This window comes from Cibotium barometz, chromosome 27 (genome assembly GCF_041138505.1).
Source record: "Cibotium barometz isolate CiBa-2024 chromosome 27, ASM4113850v1, whole genome shotgun sequence".
Classification (NCBI taxonomy): domain Eukaryota; kingdom Viridiplantae; phylum Streptophyta; class Polypodiopsida; order Cyatheales; family Cibotiaceae; genus Cibotium; species Cibotium barometz.
Genome location: NC_141072.1, coordinates 49,103,682 through 49,120,504, shown reverse-complemented (window position 1 = coordinate 49,120,504; position 16,823 = coordinate 49,103,682). Strand labels below are relative to the sequence as shown.

At 47.8% G+C, this 16,823-nt stretch overlaps 1 protein-coding gene across 1 annotated transcript in view; it reads right to left on the bottom strand.

The window, feature by feature from the left end:
• Positions 1 to 16,823, bottom strand: part of LOC147623475 (phosphoinositide phosphatase SAC6-like) — a 127,000-nt gene that overhangs the window by 96,562 nt on the left and 13,615 nt on the right. Inside the window, 1 exon segment of the mRNA XM_086821636.1 lies at positions 278 to 371. The gene's annotated coding sequence lies outside the window, so the exon portion shown is untranslated.

Here is a 16,823-nt window from a genome sequence, read left to right as displayed (position 1 = left end):
GGCACTCACTGGCCCAGCCATTCACAGATCAATGGCTAGATAGGGCAAACACCCCATCAGGCAAGATAGGAAGGGGGCTGGGCAGGCCGCCCAGAGCCTAGCGTGAAACGGGCCTGATCCTCGATATCCAGGAGTTGACCCTCAGCTTGGAAAATCATAAGCAAAGCTGGACCAGTGCTTGGCATCAGATTCCACTCCAGCGACCATGCTTTGTTATCTCTTCCAAATCACTAGGAGTCAGGACCCTTTGACAAATTCCTTGGCACAAAAGAATTACAATGGATCATCACTCCTTAGGAGGCTGCAACAACAAAATGCAGGGAAGTCTTTCTGTCAACTGCATCAGTCCTCAGATCATAGTTACATGGAACCTGAAACAGAACGGGAATGGTGTTACATGTGGAAGCTTCTGGGACCTTTAGCATAGAACAATCACAAACTGAAATTACGCAAGAGAGAAGTGGAACAAAGAGGAAGAGAGAGGGAGAACTGTGCACATGATTGGGTCCCAATAACCCTCAGAGGGACCCCCACCCGTAGGTGTATTTCCTTGTATTGCTTGTATGAATGTAAAGGGCTGGCTGTAGGGCTGTAAATCCTGAACCGTACTGAACCTCATAGACATTGAGATTGAAAAGATTGAGGGAAGATAGAGAGCTTGAGCCCTTGCAAGCGCACACACACTCACACAACAATGGATAAGACACACACAAAAATGGAAGGCTGAAATCTTCTTCTTCTTGTTGCTCTCAAAAGAAGTCTACAAAAGATAAGTGAAAACCAACATAAGTACTAGAGTACTATGTGCAAACCCTTTTCATCTCCTCATAGAGATGCTACTCCAAGGGTCGCTATCTGTGTGTAGGGTGTGAAGACAAGCAGTGAGCGACAAGGGGCGGAGAGAACCGTGATCTTGTCACCCTGATGGGTAGAGCACAAAAATGGCATTAACAAGCAAAAGAGAAAAATGATACGATGGCCACTAGGGAAGACCTGTGTGAAGAAGGGCAGCGAGAGGGACTTGAACTTTGCCTACCTCGGGGATTGCCTGTCTTCTTCTTAGTGTTGGACTAGGTAGATGTAGTCCAGTTGTAGAATCATTGGCAAAGATCCATCTCTCTAGACACTCTAAGTTCAGAGAGCACTTCTTTGAGCTTGTCTATGTCCTCAAGACTAGAGAAGAGGACAGCTTTCTTGTTGTCTTTCATCAATGTTGGCAGCAGGGGCACCAAGTTGTTGTAATAAAGAACCAATAGTACTCAAGTGTTCTGGAAGTGAGTGATGCTCCCTCATTTTTAATGTATAGTATTTTTGCTTCAAGAACACTTTGGAGTTATTAATTTTATTGCCAACGAGATTTTCCAACTTGTTCCATACCTCCCTTGCAGTTTTGTCGAAGTCGATGTGATGTATCAAATCATCTACAAGGCCCAAGCCAATATGGACAAGTGCTTTCTCATTGCGGTCCACCCATGCTTTGACATCTGGAGAACAAGCAGCTCCCTCGAGCCTCTCATCTGTTCCTTTAACTATGTTCCACATGTTGGGGTAAAGGCATTATGCCCACCCTTATAGTGTGTACAAGCCCATAAGTTATAGTACATAGTACACTTAGTACTTTTAATGTACTAAGTGCACTATGTGTACTAGTGCAATATACATGTGTGATAGGGGAGTCACACACTCACACTTGGTGAGTTGACTTATCCCCACAACTCTCTCTCTCTCTCTCTCTCTCCCTTCTTCTCTGTGTATGTCTCCCACATGAACTCTAACCCTAATTAAATCTCCCATTCAACTGGTATCAGAGCTATGGTCATTCCCTCCCCTCCCTCTTCTCCTTGATGGCTGCACCCTGCTCTTCACACAGACATTAATCTGCTGAATTCTGAAGGTAGTCGCCTGCTGATTTCCATGCTGGTCATACCCTGATCTGGTCTGTCCGTACCTGCTGTGAGTACCTGATGTACTTTTGCACCCTACTCCTCACATAGCCTTGCTTTTGGTCGCCCTGTTCTGCCCTGCCAGCAGGCCCTGGCTGCCTAGCGTAGGCAGCCAACAGCCAACAAGCGTGGGCTGCTTAGCTGCTGTCCAACCAACAGCCACGCTGCTCAGCGGACAGCAGCAGCACAGCGCTGTCCAGCCAGCGCACAGCTCGCAGCCAGACAAGCGCCCAGCTCAACAGCAGTCAGCAGCACGTCGTCCTCGCATCAGCAGTACCTTCAACGTCCACACAGTCAGTGTGTACAGCAGCATCAACAGCAAAAATCAACGCCCCCTTTTCTGCAACAGCATCAACATCATACATTCAGCCTGCAAATTGTAGAAAATCAAAATTACCTAAGATATTTGCTTCAATTTTTGGAATTTGCATGTCCAATTTGCAATTCAGCACGTACAATCATCAATTGAGCACGTTAGGTGCCGAATTGCTCAATTTCTGAGCAAAATTGGCAAAATTGGGTGACATTGGTCACAATCTGGACCAATTTGCAGGAAATTGGATGTCGAAATTTGGGGCTTTTGATGTAATTGTGCAATTAAGCATTCGTACATGCTGTATGATGTGAGAAATCGCACATTCGGGCAAAATTGCAACAAATTGCAGTGCAAATCAAGGGGCTTTTGTGTCCATTGGATTGATTTGCATGCAGGCAATCGCATTTGATGCTTTGGGCAATGTGTTGATGCCTGTCAAGCACTCAATGTGCCTGTAAATCAAGGGGCTTTCATGTATTGGATTTATATGTGGCCAGGGGGAAGCATTGTGAAGACTCTGGATGCCTTCATGTGCGCTAATGTACCATGTATGATCAGCAATTGATCTTAAATCAAGGGGCTTTTCAAGATTTTATGCTTGTTGAGCTTGGCAAAGCAGCAGGCAAGATTTTTATGCCTTGAATCCTCAGAAATCAGCTTGCAGTCAAGGGGCTTTTGCCCAATTTCTGTTCGGGACTGTTGTATGCAGTGGTCGGGACTGTAAAAGTCTGATTTTCACTCATTTGGACAGCCAGGAGAGCATTTATTGCTATTGTACCTGCTAGTACAGATTTGGTACAGCTTTGTACAAGTTTTGGCATGGCTGCACATTGATTTGAGTGAGCAAAAGGTTCAATTTCAGCTGCTGTACTGGCCGGTACAGGTTTGGTACATCATTGGTGAGCACTTAGTACTGCTGTACAGTACTTTGGAAGGGGAACAGAGCACATTTAAGGTGCTGTCCTAAATCTGCAGCAACCAGATTTTGGTGATTTCATCACATACAATGGGAGAAAAGTTGCATTCGTGCTTCCGCAGTGGGAGATAAACTGTGAGCACTTTGTGTGCATTTGGTGCAGTGTTTGCACATTTTGCAGGGAGTCGAGCATTGACAGGTTGCATATTGCTATGGCAACCACAGGTGAAAGCTCTTCATTGCTTCACATCAAGAAGCTTGAAGGCTCACATAACTATGATATTTGGCAAACCCAGTGCTATAATGTGTTGCTTCAGAAGAAGCAGCACAAGCCTATCAAAGAAAGGGGTGTAATGCCCGCTTCCCTTACTGCTGAAGAGTGGGAAGATATGGATGAGCTGGCAAGATCTACTATCATGTTGTCTGTGTCAGACTCTTTACTTTTCAGCATTCGTGAAGAGAAGACAGCTTGGGGAATGTGGCAAAGATTGCAGGACTTGTATGCCCAGCAAAGTGCCTCAAGCAAAGTGTATTGGTTGAAGAAACTCATAGGTCTTCAAATGAAGGAAGGGGCGTGCGTCTATGGCAGCCCATCTAAATGAGTTTATTGGTATTGTCAGCCAAGTTATAAATCAAAAGTTGGCAATGGACGATGAGTTCAAAGCCACTTTTCTCTTATGCACTTTGCCAGAGAGTTGGGACACATTCAGGACAGCCACTAGCAATTCGAATGCTATGCTGTCATATGCAGATGTTGAGGGTGCTCTTCTTCAAGAAGAGATGAACAGGAAGAACAATTCTGTTGGAAAGTCCAATGCAATGAATGCACGTGGGAGATCCCAGCAAAGGGGAAAAAGCCAAGAACGGGGAAGGAGCAAGTCTCGCTCCAAAAAGGACTTGGAATGCCATTATTGTGGCAAAAAGGGACACATCAAAAAGCAATGCTACAAATGGAAAAATGATCGAAAAGAAAAGAGAAAAGGCAAAGACAAAGACAGAGATGAAGCCAAAGATGTAAAGCCAAAGGGCAAAAGTGGAGTCAAGATTGAAGAAATCAATGTGTCACATGCAGGTGACAGTGAGGATGAAGTCCTATTCACGTCTTCACTTGATGCCCATTCACTTCTTACAGGAGATGGTCATGGTATGCACTCATGGATCATTGATTCAGGTGCCTCCTTTCATGTCACAGGTTGCAGAGACTTGTTTGTCAGGTATACTGCTGACAATGAAGGAGTAGTTTATTTGAGTGACAACCATGCATGCAAGATTCTTGGCAGAGGTGATGTGAGGCTTGTGTTTTCAGATGGCTCACAGCTTATGCTCCATGATGTCAGGCATGTGCCTGAGATCAAGAAGAACCTGCTTTCTACTGGACAGCTTGATGATGCTGATTATGTTACCACATTTGGTCGTGGAAAGTGGAAAATTAGTAAGGGCTCACTGGTTGTTGCCAGAGGCTCTAAGGTGGACACTCTTTACTTCATGCATGCAGGTGTTTGTCACCATGCTAATGTAAATGCAACCGAGCTGCTGGAAATCACTATGTGGCATAGCCGGTTGGGACACATGAGTGTCAAAGGAATGGAGCAATTGTCTCGTTTGGGTTACTTGCCTTCTCTAAAGTTTTCAAGTTTTCAGTTTTGTGAGCATTGTATATATGGCAGGCAACTCCAGTGCCCCCACAAGAAAGCTCTTGGACAGAAAGATGCTCAGTTAGAGCTTGTGCATACAGATGTATGTGAGATGCCTCAGCTTTCTTTGGGAGGGGCAAAATATTTTGTCTTTTATTGATGATGCCACACGCAAGGTGTGGGTCTATCCTCTTCGTTGAAGAGTGATACATTCTCAGTGTTTCAGAAGTTTGTTGCTCATGTTGAGAATCAAACTGGCAAAACACTGAAGGCTTTGCGTTCCGACAATGGTGGAGAGTATATGTCCAAACAGTTTCAGGACTTTTGTGATGCTAAAGGCATCAAGAGGGAGCTCTCTACTCCTTATGATCCTCCACAAAACGGGACAGCAGAGAGGATGAACAGGACCATATAGGAGAAGGTCCGTTCTATGTTGTCACATGCTACGTTACCTCATGGTTTTTGGGCTGAAGCTGTTATGACAAGCCGTTCGTCTTATAAACAGGTCACCTAACACGAGGCTTGGTGGAAAAGTGCCAGAGGAAGTATGGACAGGGAAGCCTCCGCCATACAAGCACTTGAGAGTGTTTGGTTGCGTTGCGTACGTGCACATACGCAGGGAAATGCGCACCAAACTTGATCCTAAGTCTCACAAATGCATATTCCTAGGATATGGTGACAGAGGTGAAATGGGGTATAGACTTTGGGATCCCGTGAATAGAAAGATTATACGCAGCAATGATGTCATTTTTTATGAAACATGCATGTATAAGGAGCCTGCAAGGCAACAGGAGCCTGGCAGAGTCATCTTTGATGATGATGGACATCATGGACAACAACCAAGGGCTGTAAATCAGCCATTACAGCAGCAAAACCAGCCCTTAAATGGTGCTGGAAATGGTCCAAATGGACAGCCAGAGATGGCAGAAGATATCCCTATGGATATACCACAGTTAGAGGAGATACCGGGCATGATTTTTCAGCCTTATGGCATGGAACAGGAGCCACCAATAGGTTATATGCAGGCTGGACAGCAACCTGCAAATGATGGTCATTGGGTACAGAGGTCCACAAGACCCTCTAGAGCCCCTGACAGGTTTGTTCCAAGGGTTGACTACTTGATGCTCACTGACTGTGGGGAGCCCTCATGTTACAAGGAGGCTTTACAGAGGGCAGACAAGGCTCTATGGGAGCGTGCTATGAAGTCAGAGATGGATTCTCTGCACAAAAATGGAACATGGAAGTTGGTGCATTTGCCTGCAGGCAAGAAGGTTTTGCCATGCAAGTGGGTATACAGGCTCAAAGTTGCACCTGATGCAAAGCCAAGATACAAAGCCAGGTTAGTGGCTAAGGGCTTCAAGCAGGAATATGTGTGGACTTTGATGAGATCTTCTCTCCAGTGGTCAAAATGACTACACCTAGAGCTGTGTTAGCTTTGGTTGCGCATGATGACCTGGACTTGATTCAGATGGATGTGAAGACTGCTTTTCTTCACGGTGATCTCCATGAGGAGATATATATGCAACAGCCAGAGGGTTATGCAGTGAGTGGAAAGGAGAAGCTTGTATGCAAGCTGAAAAAGAGTCTTTATGGGCTCAAACAGGCACCAAGGGAATGGTATCATAAATTTGATACATTCATGAAATCCCAGGATTTCAGGAGAAGTGACATAGATCACTGCTTATACACCAAGAAAGCTTTGGATGGTAGTCTATTGATCCTCATCTTGTATGTTGATGATATGTTGATTGCCGGAAAATCTCGTAAAGAGATGGATGCGTTGAAGAAGAGGCTGCATCAAACCTTTGATATGAAGGATTTGGGTGATGTAAATCACATTTTGGGTATGCGGATACTTCGGGACAGAAATCAGCATGTGTTGTATTTGTCTCAGAAGGAAATCATTGGCAAAGTTTTGCAGAGGTTCAATATGGACGGGGGGAAGAAGACTAGTACTCCTTTGCCTCCATATGTGAAACTCAGTGCTATGGACAGCCCATAGTCAGATAGTGGCAGGGCTGATATGGCCAAGATTCCGTATGCTTCAACTTGTGGCAATCTCATGTATGCCATGGTTGCTACTAGGCCAGACATTGCATTTGCAGTGGGAGTGGTTTCTAGATACATGGCCAACTCTGGAAAGAAGCATTGGGAAGCAGTGAAAGGTGTCATGAGATACCTGAAGGGCACACAGGATATGTGCATTTGTTTTGGCAAACAGGATGCATTAGTGAATGGTTACACGGATTCGGATTATGCCGGTCATCAAGATAACCGGAAGTCTACTACCGGTTATGTGTTTACATTCACAGGAGGTGCTGTGTCATGGATATCCAGGATGCAGAAGTGCACAGCCTTATCTACTACAGAGGCCGAGTATATTGCAGCCACCACAGAGGCTTGCAAGGAGGCATTATGGCTATCTCGGTTAGTGGTTGATTTGGGTTATACAGGGGATATTCCATTGTTGCATTGTGACAGCCACAGTGCCATCCAGTTGGCAAAGAACCCTGTCTTTCATGCAAAGACGAAGCATGTGGATGTGAAGTATCACTTCATCAGAGAGGTGATAGAGAACAAGCAAATTCAGCTTGTTAAGATTCATACGGATGACAACCCGGCTGATCTGTTGACAAAGAGTTTGCCTCCGGAGCGGTTTGCTCATTGCAGACACTTGATGGACATTGGATGAGGCCAGTTTCAACCTTGATATGGCCTTGTATATTATCATGTACATGCTGATTTTTCTTTTCCTTCATTTAAGGGCACTTTGCCTTTAAGTGGGGTAAAGGCATTATGCCCACCCTTATAGTGTGTACAAGCCCATAAGTTATAGTACATAGTACACTTAGTACTTTTAATGTACTAAGTGCACTATGTGTACTAGTGCAATATACATGTGTGATAGGGGAGTCACACACTCACACTTGGTGAGTTGACTTATCCCCACAACTCTCTCTCTCTCTCTCTCTCTCTCCTTCTTCTCTGTGTATGTCTCCCACATGAACTCTAACCCTAATTAAATCTCCCATTCACCACACACCATCTCTCATGAGAATAAGTCTCACTTTGGTTTGCCATGTTGGGAAATTTTCCTCAGAGAATTTCAAGAAGGTGATGACTGGCCTAGGCAAATCCATGCTAAGTTAACCAGTGATAGATCTTCAAATGTAGGTAGGTCAGAGAGTTGCAGCCTGCAGAGCAGAGAGAACTTGGCTTATTACTGCAAAGGTGAAAAGGGCACGAAAGAGGTAGACACCCGGATCAATCAGAGGGTAAGTTGGCAAGGTACAGAGCAATTGGTGTAACATGCGGAAGCTTCAGGGAAGATCGATAACTTCAATGCTCAGAAATCAGCACACCTTTCGCGACGGAATTAACGCGCAAAACTGAATGAAGATGTGCAAAAAATAGAGAGAAAGAAAGAAGAAAGAAAGAAAGCTGTATTAACGTCTACTAGAGGCCGAACTCAACCTATGAGACAAATCAATGTACAACTGTCAATGTCTTCTAGATGTTCCGAAAAAAAAGGACAAAATGAGCATGAAATAAACTATGAAAGTACTGAGCTAGTGGGGGGGTGTGATGGATGGAGCACTACTGCTAGAGGCTCAGTATGCAATCTATATGCGTAGGATGAAATAAACTATGAAAGTACTAAGCTAGTGGGGGGGTGTGATGGATGGAGCACTACTGCTAGAGGCTCAGTATGCAATCTATATGCGTAGGGTATACAAGAATGCAATGAAGATCTATCTAGCTCCAACCAGTACCATAATGGGGGTGTAATATGTGATACATAGACAATGGTGAGGCAAAAATACCTCGGAGCATGATCTCCGGGTGTGAGTGTAAGTGAGCTAGCCGCTCTTGGATATGGTGCTGATGTCGAGCCCGTATCTCTGTGATCTCCCTCTGATGTAGTCTGGGAATCTGGTAGCTTGGTGCTCTCGGTCTCCGTCTGGCTCGGAGGTCTGCAGCGCGCTGAAGTGTAACCCCCTCCTGTGTCAGGGTAGGCACTGGGATAGATCTCTGGAAGAAATCAATGAGCTGGAGCTGTCGCCCACCTCTCCCTGTGGTATGAGTCCGTAGCAGTGTCTCTCTGTGACACTGTGTCTCTAGCAAGAACTGGCCAAATCTGCCCTGGTTTGCGGACTCCATGATCTGGCGGAGTGAGGGATGTCCACTGAAGATGGTGGTGTATCTCTCTCTAATGACACTATATGCTCTGCATCTGCATACATAATGTTCCTCACTCTCAACCTCCTCCTGGCATAGTTTGCATATCCTCTCTACTCTGGGGATCCGTGCTACCCTACCTACCTCAATCTCAAGCTAGTGTGATGACACTCTGAGCTGGCCAATCACCACTCGGGCACTGTGAGGCATGTACACAGCCATGTATCCACGACTCTGTATGAATCCATCCACTGAGATACGCATAAACTGATCTCTGTAGTATAGCATCTTCGGCGGTAGAGGCTGACTGGGTGTAATCCAAGCCTCTTGAGTGTATCGCTGCCATAAATCCTGCCGAAGGACTCTGTTCCTCTCACTGTGAGAGAGCTGGATGTGTGGTGCATGTATATCATACTGGAAAGGTGGCAGGTGATCTATGTCAAGACCATGCTGAGTGAGCCACTGTATCATTTGTGAATACCATGATCTCCTATCTCCACTCTCTGCGAGCTGCCTGGACGCCTCAAGAGCTCTATGTGAGTGTCAATCTGATGGCATATCTCTGATCCTCTGTATGAAGCAGATCGTCTGGAAGAGGGCCTCTACTAGCATAGGAGGTGCAGCAAACTCCGTCCGGACAATGTCATGTGGGACGGAGGGTTTGCTACGGATCATCTGTGAAAGCATGAGAATCTGAGGCCTCTCTATCTAAGACCATGTGGAGGTGGCGAGCCTAGGTGCCCATACTGCTGCAACATACATCAAAGCAGGGGTGACTATTGTGTCAAACAACCACCCCTTCGTGCGGGGCTCCTGGAAGTGTGCCTGGTGACATTCTCTCTCTAGCATGGCCAGAGCTACATACCCTCGTGTGAGTCTATCCCTGGCTACCTGTGCCATAGTAAATCTTTCTGGCGGAGTCGTAAATGTAATCCCCAAGTACACATATGAGTCTACCACCTCTACCTGTCCTCCTGCTAGTGTGAAGATGGCCTGTCGTCGAACCGGCCCTGAGGTGTGGAAAATCATGGCCTTGTTTTTCCCAAGGTTCACAGTAAGCCCCCTCTATGTGCAGAAGTGGAGATGGTGTTGTAGTCCCATCCGCGACTCAGAGACTAGAATAATATCATCTACATATAGCATAATGTGGACTGTGGTACCTGAGATGTCTACCCCATCCCCACCACCGTGACCAATGAAGTCAGCCACCTCATCAATGTATAGCCCAAATAGTGTAAGAGAGAGTGGGCATCCTTGCTTCACACCTATGGTGCTAGCAATAACATCAAATAGTCCCCCGGGGAATCGTATGCGCCCGAGGACCTGCTCATATAAAGCATAAATGCTCCAAACCATCTCTGATAGAATCCCCAATGACTGTAGGCACTGGAAGAGTCTCTCTCGTGGCACCATGTCAAATGTTTTGCAGAAATCCACAAAGCAGCAGTATAATCTCTTCTCCCGTGCCCTACCCTGGTCAATCAGACATCTCAGAGTGAATATATGGTCAATAGTGGAGAAAGCTCGCCGGAATCCAGCCTGCCCTAGTGCTCGCAGTCCCTCCTCCTCTGCATATGAGCTCAACTCTGCCTCGAGCACTACGCCATATGTATGACCAATCATGATAGTCCTCTAGTTGCTGGGGTCTAGCATGTCTCCCGCTTTGTGGAGAGGCATGATGGTGTGCATAGTCCACTCAGCTGGTAGGCCCTCCACTAGTGCCCTATTCAAGAGGTGAGCAACAAAGGGTCCCAGTGTGTCAACTGCATAAATAAGATGCTCATTCTTTATACCTGTGTGGTCAGCCGATCTCCCATGCTGTAACCAGTGGATAGCTCTCTCTACCATCGAGGCGATAAAGAAAGTAGAGGTGGTAGGGCGGGACTCCTGTGGCTATGGTATGGGCGGCTGCTGAGGGATATGGTAGAGGCTCTTTGCATATGTGTGCCATGTGTGTGGATCCTCATCGGGGTACAAGAGCGAGGCTCTCTCATCCTGCGCCTTGCAGTGGCTGCATCTCTGCTCATGAGTAGGTGGTATATATCCCAGTACTTGTTAGAAGTCATCTCCTGTCTATACATATACACCAGGGCCTCTGTTGTGGGTGTGCCCGCCCTTTGTAGGTGTTTTATCATTTTTCCTCACTCCCCGTATTTTTTTCCCATTTTTCCTATTTTTTCTGTGGCATGGGAGGCAGTCTTGTAGTGGCAAGAGGACCTTGATCTTGGCCGACTACATCTGTGTATACACTGGAGGTGGCCAATTGTTTTGCACAGGTCGTGGACCTTCTTGATGCTGGCCGACACCCCCTGCTGCTGGCCGACTGTACATTTCAGCAAATCGTGGAGTATTTGGTCCTGTCGGCTGCCCTACAGAGCAGGCCGGTTGCTGTTTTGGGGCCATATAAAATGGCCCCACAGCCCCTTGTCACTTGTGTATCACTTCGGGATCTTCTTTGTGTATATAGAGCAGAGTTACACGCCTCTATCTCTCTCTCTCTTGTGCTGTTGCAATTATGAAGACTCCGGCTTTTGTGCACCTGGAGGTGATGGACACCGATGTTTCATTTTCTTCAGGCAGGGAGGAGGTTGGAGGATTCTCAACAACGGATACTCGAGAGTGGATCCTAGACAGTGGTGCTTCCAGGCACATGACTCCTTCCCGTTCAGATTTACAGGATCTCTGTAGGTATTCTAGTCACATTCTTACTGGGGATACATCCACTATCCCAGTTCACAATGAGGGCAGGTTGGCGATAGTTCCCGATTGCAGAGGGGAGAAGCATTCCTCCCAGGTGTTGTATGTTCCGTCACTTGGTTTTCATCTGTTGTCAGTGCATCAGGTTTGCAAGACTGGCGTACGGGTGGAGTTTGATGAGCGTTTTGTTGCTCTCCGGGACAAAGCAACAGACCAGGTGGTTTGGGAAGGCGGAGTGGAGAATGGAGTTTACAAGCTTTCAGCACTCTGTCTCCCATGTCCTCAGGTTTGTGATGAGTGGCAATCTGATAATGGCCACTTAAGTGTGGATACGCTGCAGGTGCAAGCTTTCCGCGACCAGATGGTGGATAGCTTGCCAGTTGATGGCAGCAGTTGGCAAGAACTTTCCAGTACTGATGTTGGTGGTTCTTGTGTTCGTCAGTCAGAGGAAACTGAACAGGTCACTTATGCTCTGATGTCTCGTAGTATTCGGGACAAAGAAACTCCTGTAGATGAGGATGTTCTTTCCACGGAGACCTCTCGGAAAGCCAAGCAGGTGGCAGTTGATTACTTGCAGAAGGAGGTGCATTCTGCAGGCTTTGTGATTCCGGATTTAGAGAGGGTGGTTGACAGGTTCCAAAAGGCCTTGCGTGGTCTTCAGCTGGTTTCCAGGACTTGGCTTTGCACCGTAACAGGTGTTGATCCTTGTGAGCAGTGTGATGCCTCTTTGACTTGGAAGCAAAATGGTTCATTGATTTGGTTGATGGACACCAGATTGGACGTGAGCTTCTTGATGAGGCAATTGAGCTCATGGTTGCAGATGACTCTTTGGGAGACAAGATTGCGTACCTTGTGGTGTCTGCGGCATCCAAGGATCATGGACTCTTTTACACAGGAGGCCGATTGATTGATGGAGTCCGACTCTTTTACACAGGAGGGGGATTGATTGATGGAGTCCGACTCCACGGTTGGAGTGACTCAGTTTGGGGAGGAGATCCGGACACGAGGAGATCTACTTCAGGCCCAGGAGCAGTTTTATGGAGCAGTAAGAGGCAGTCATCTTTTGCCTTGTCGTTGACAGAGGCAGAGTACTGGGCTGCTTGTGATGCTCCTTGTGAGGTGGTGAGCTTGCAGAGGTTGCATTGCAGGATTAGGCTTCCACTCGAGGAACCCATGGTCATCCAGAGGCACTTTGTTCGTGAACAGATCATTGCTGATGACATCTTGCTAGAGTTCTGTTCGACGGAGGACAGTACGGTGGACCTCTTCACGAAGTCGCTATCTCAGGATTTGTTCAGGCGGCACCCCAGCTCCCTGTGGTTGGTTTCACAGCCAGGAGCTGAGAGGGGGTGTTAGAAGTCATCTCCTGTCTATACATATACACCAGGGCCTCTGTTGTGGGTGTGCCCGCCCTTTGTAGGTGTTTTATCATTTTTCCTCACTCCTCGTATTTTTTCCCCATTTTTCCCATTTTTTCTGTGGCATGGGAGGCAGTCTTGTAGTGGCAGGAGGACCTTGATCTTGGCCGACTGCATCTGCGTATACACTGGAGGCGGCCGACTGTTTTGCACAGGTCGTGGACTTTCTTGATGCTGGCCGACACCCCCTACTGCTGGCCGACTGTACATTTCAGCAGGTCGTGGAGTATTTGGTCCTGTCGGCTGCCCTACAGCAGGCCGACTACTGTTTGGGGGCCAAATAAAATGGCCCCACAGCCCCTTGTCACTTGTGTATCACTTCGAGATCTTCTTTGTGTATATAGAGCAGAGTTACATGCCTCTATCTCTCTCTCTCTTGTGCTGTTATTTTCTGCATTGCGTTTGCTCTTGTGTTCCCAGATTTGGTCATCATCTCTGCTGCGCATTCTGACAATACTGTGCCTCCTCATATGCACGCCTCTTACGACGTGAGGATCCTCATCTGTCGGCTCGCCTGTCTCTATGTAATGGTCCCCAGTGCTCTCTAGGCATGGAGGTGTCTACATAGCTCTCTGCACTCATCGTCATACCACCGATTCTGGGGCATGCTCCCAGATCTATCTGTGTGTGCAATGTGTATGATGGGGGAAGTTGCGGGTGGCGGTCGTATGTAGTAGAGATGACAGCTGGGTGGTGAGTGTGTCTATAGGTGACAGGGGATCCATCTAGCATAGCCCACCATATACATGATGCTCATATATGTCTGCCAAGTCATGGGTGAAGTAGAAAGTTGTATGCGATGCCTGTGTGGACTGTGTGGGTGCTGGTGTGGAGCTCGCCAGTGACAGTAAGAGGTACGTGTGATCCGCACCAATAGGACAGGGGGGGGGATGGTGAAAGATGTCACTGCCTGTGTGGTCTCCATGGACCCATGATGTAGTCCACTGTGCTACCCCCCCTGATCGTGGAAAGCATGTCAGTGCTCCTGAATCCTGCCACTGTCTCATCCCGTTATAAATAACAAGATGGTGTTGCGCTCCCGGCTCAAGTAAGTGATGACGATATCTGGTGTTATCCGGCCCCATGTCCTCTGACACCCTGCAAGCTCCCGTGTCCACCCATAGTCACAGGGGACGGAGGGGACGGAGGCTTGGAACGCCGGGACGGCGAATCAGGAAGACGCAAGGACAAGGACGGACGGACGTCCCCTACCAGACGTTTCTCACAGGGGACGGCGGTCGGGGACGGCGCTATGCGGGGACGGCAGAGAGCCGTTGCACCTGCCGTTGCTCCTGCCGTTTTTGGCCGTTGCGCCTGCCTGCCCGTTTCTAGCCGTTTATGGCTGTTGGGCCTTGGCTCTTCTAGCCGTTTATGGCGCTCTTTGAGCGCTTAGCCCTCTCTCTCTCTCTCTTGCCCTTGAGGCTTTCCTCTCTCTCTCTCTTGCCTATCTATATAAGAACAAGCCTCTACAAGGCTACAAGCACACACAAGTTCACAACTCTCAAGGCTCAAGCTTTCAAGGCTCAAGCTTCTTGAATCTTCTCTCTTCCAACTCCAAGCTCTAGGGCCTAGGCTCTCACCTCTCCCTCAAGCCTCTTGAGTCTTGACTCTTCCAACTTCCAAGCCTCTAGGCTCTCTCTCGGCGGATGAACTCACAGCCCCACAACTAAAAAACAGGAAACAAGAACTCAATAAAGGAATGTAGAGGTAGAGCTGTTATTGCAAATTTCAAGACAACCAAACATGGTAGTAATGAAGAGTAGCTGCTAGAGAAATCCTTCATGTTATCTAGGATTCCCCTACGGTCATGTAGGGAATTTGAACTATTTTTAGTTTTATCTCTATTTTCATTTTGTTGCCCCCGAAGTGGAATGTAATCACATGGATGTATCTGATTAGTCCTATAGGTCAGATGTGGCCTCTAAAGGACGTAATATAGTTTTCTCTCTCTCTCTCTCTCTCTCTCTCTCTCTCTCTCTCTCTCATTCCTCGAGGCTCCAGTCAAGCCATCTTCAACCATGGCATCCTCCTCACGTGCCGGGGCTTCTCGTAGAAGGACAACAGGATGGACATGGTGGGAGGAGGTTAACTACACCACATCCGTTCATGGAGGCGGTTCTCGGCCATGGGTATGCAAGCTTTGCCCGTACCGGCGAACGGGTGGCGCCGACAAAGTGCGAGCCCACCTCTTGCATGAGAGTGGGCATGAGGTGAGGTTTTGCACGAATGTCACGCCCGAGAAGAGACGGGAACTTCTTGACAAGCTTAGCGTCTACGAAGCGGTCGAAGCGACAAGGAAACCACGAGTGGCCGTGGATCCCGTGACGATGGGGAGAGGAACTCAAGCCTCTACAATGGAGTCGTGGTGGATCGGGATCATGCACACCATCACCTTCACCATCAAGTCGGAATGTTACTCCATCCACGACACCAGCACCCTCCATCTCCACGGCCTCTCAATCATTACGTGGCCCATGGCGACAATCTACACGTGGGGAGAATTGGAACCCCAAGTTGGAGGAGGAGGTGCATATGGCGGTGCCCGCTTCTTCTTCCACGACCACATTGCCTTTCAAGCGGCTAGGTAAGTGCAATCGATCATTGCCAATTCATCATTCATGTTTTCATCATCCTAGTCCCCTTCTCATTAGTAAATTACTTTCTTGAATAGGTCGGAATACTTCAAGGTCATGGTTAAGAAGATTGGGGAGTATGGCTCAACCTATACGCCCCCCTCATCCGAGAGCTTGCGCACTACATTGCTCGACAAGGGGAAGCGCATTGTAGAGCAAGCGGCCGACAACACAAAGCGGCAATGGGAGAGGAACGGAGTCTCCCTCATTGTGGATGGATGGAGTGACACCCGCAAGAGGAGTATTCATGGCATGGTTGCATATTCCTGCGGAGAGATGTACTTCATCTCATCTCATGATGCATCCGGCACTGGGAAGAGCGCGGATGTGCTTGCGGTGGAGTGGGCTACCACCATGGAGATCGTTCGCCCCGAGCATGTAGTGGGCTTTGTTGCGGATGGGGAGCCTTCCAATAGGGCGGCGGGAGCTATTCTCCAAGGTATGTATGGACATGTCACGGTGTCCTTTTGTATGGCTCATTGCCTAAACAACCTCCTCAAGGACATCGGGGCATTACCATGGATCAGCCCGCTCATTGAGGAGGCCAACACCATGGTCTCCTTTGTCCTCAACCACCAAAGACTTCGGCATGAGTTCAACAAGAGGCCCTGTCTCTCTCTCCTCAAATATTCCGACACCCCGTTTGCCTACAACTTTCTCATGTTAGGCCGGTTGAAGGATTGTAGCGGTGCTTTGAGGGGGCTTTTCCTTAGCGACGAGTTTGTCGCCATGCAAGAGGATCTCGCTGTAGACTTGATGAAATCAAAAAATTATCTTCACCAGCTTGTAGAGCCCTTGAAAACCCCTGGGGCCAAGAGGAATTAGAGCAATGTCTTCTGGTGCAGACAAGATCTCAAATTTGCTTCAGAAAAAAGGCGCCTAAAAAAAACGCGAAAATCTGCAGCATGCGTTGGCGGTTTGCTGATGTAGGCTACGGGCGGATGACACCTCTTGGTGGGAGCGTGTGAAGACCACAGATGCTATGGTGAGGCCCATAGTCCACCTATTGAGGATTATAGACGCTATGCAACCATGCATAGGCAAGGTCTACGAGGCCATGGATCGCATGATAGAGAAGTTGAAAGAC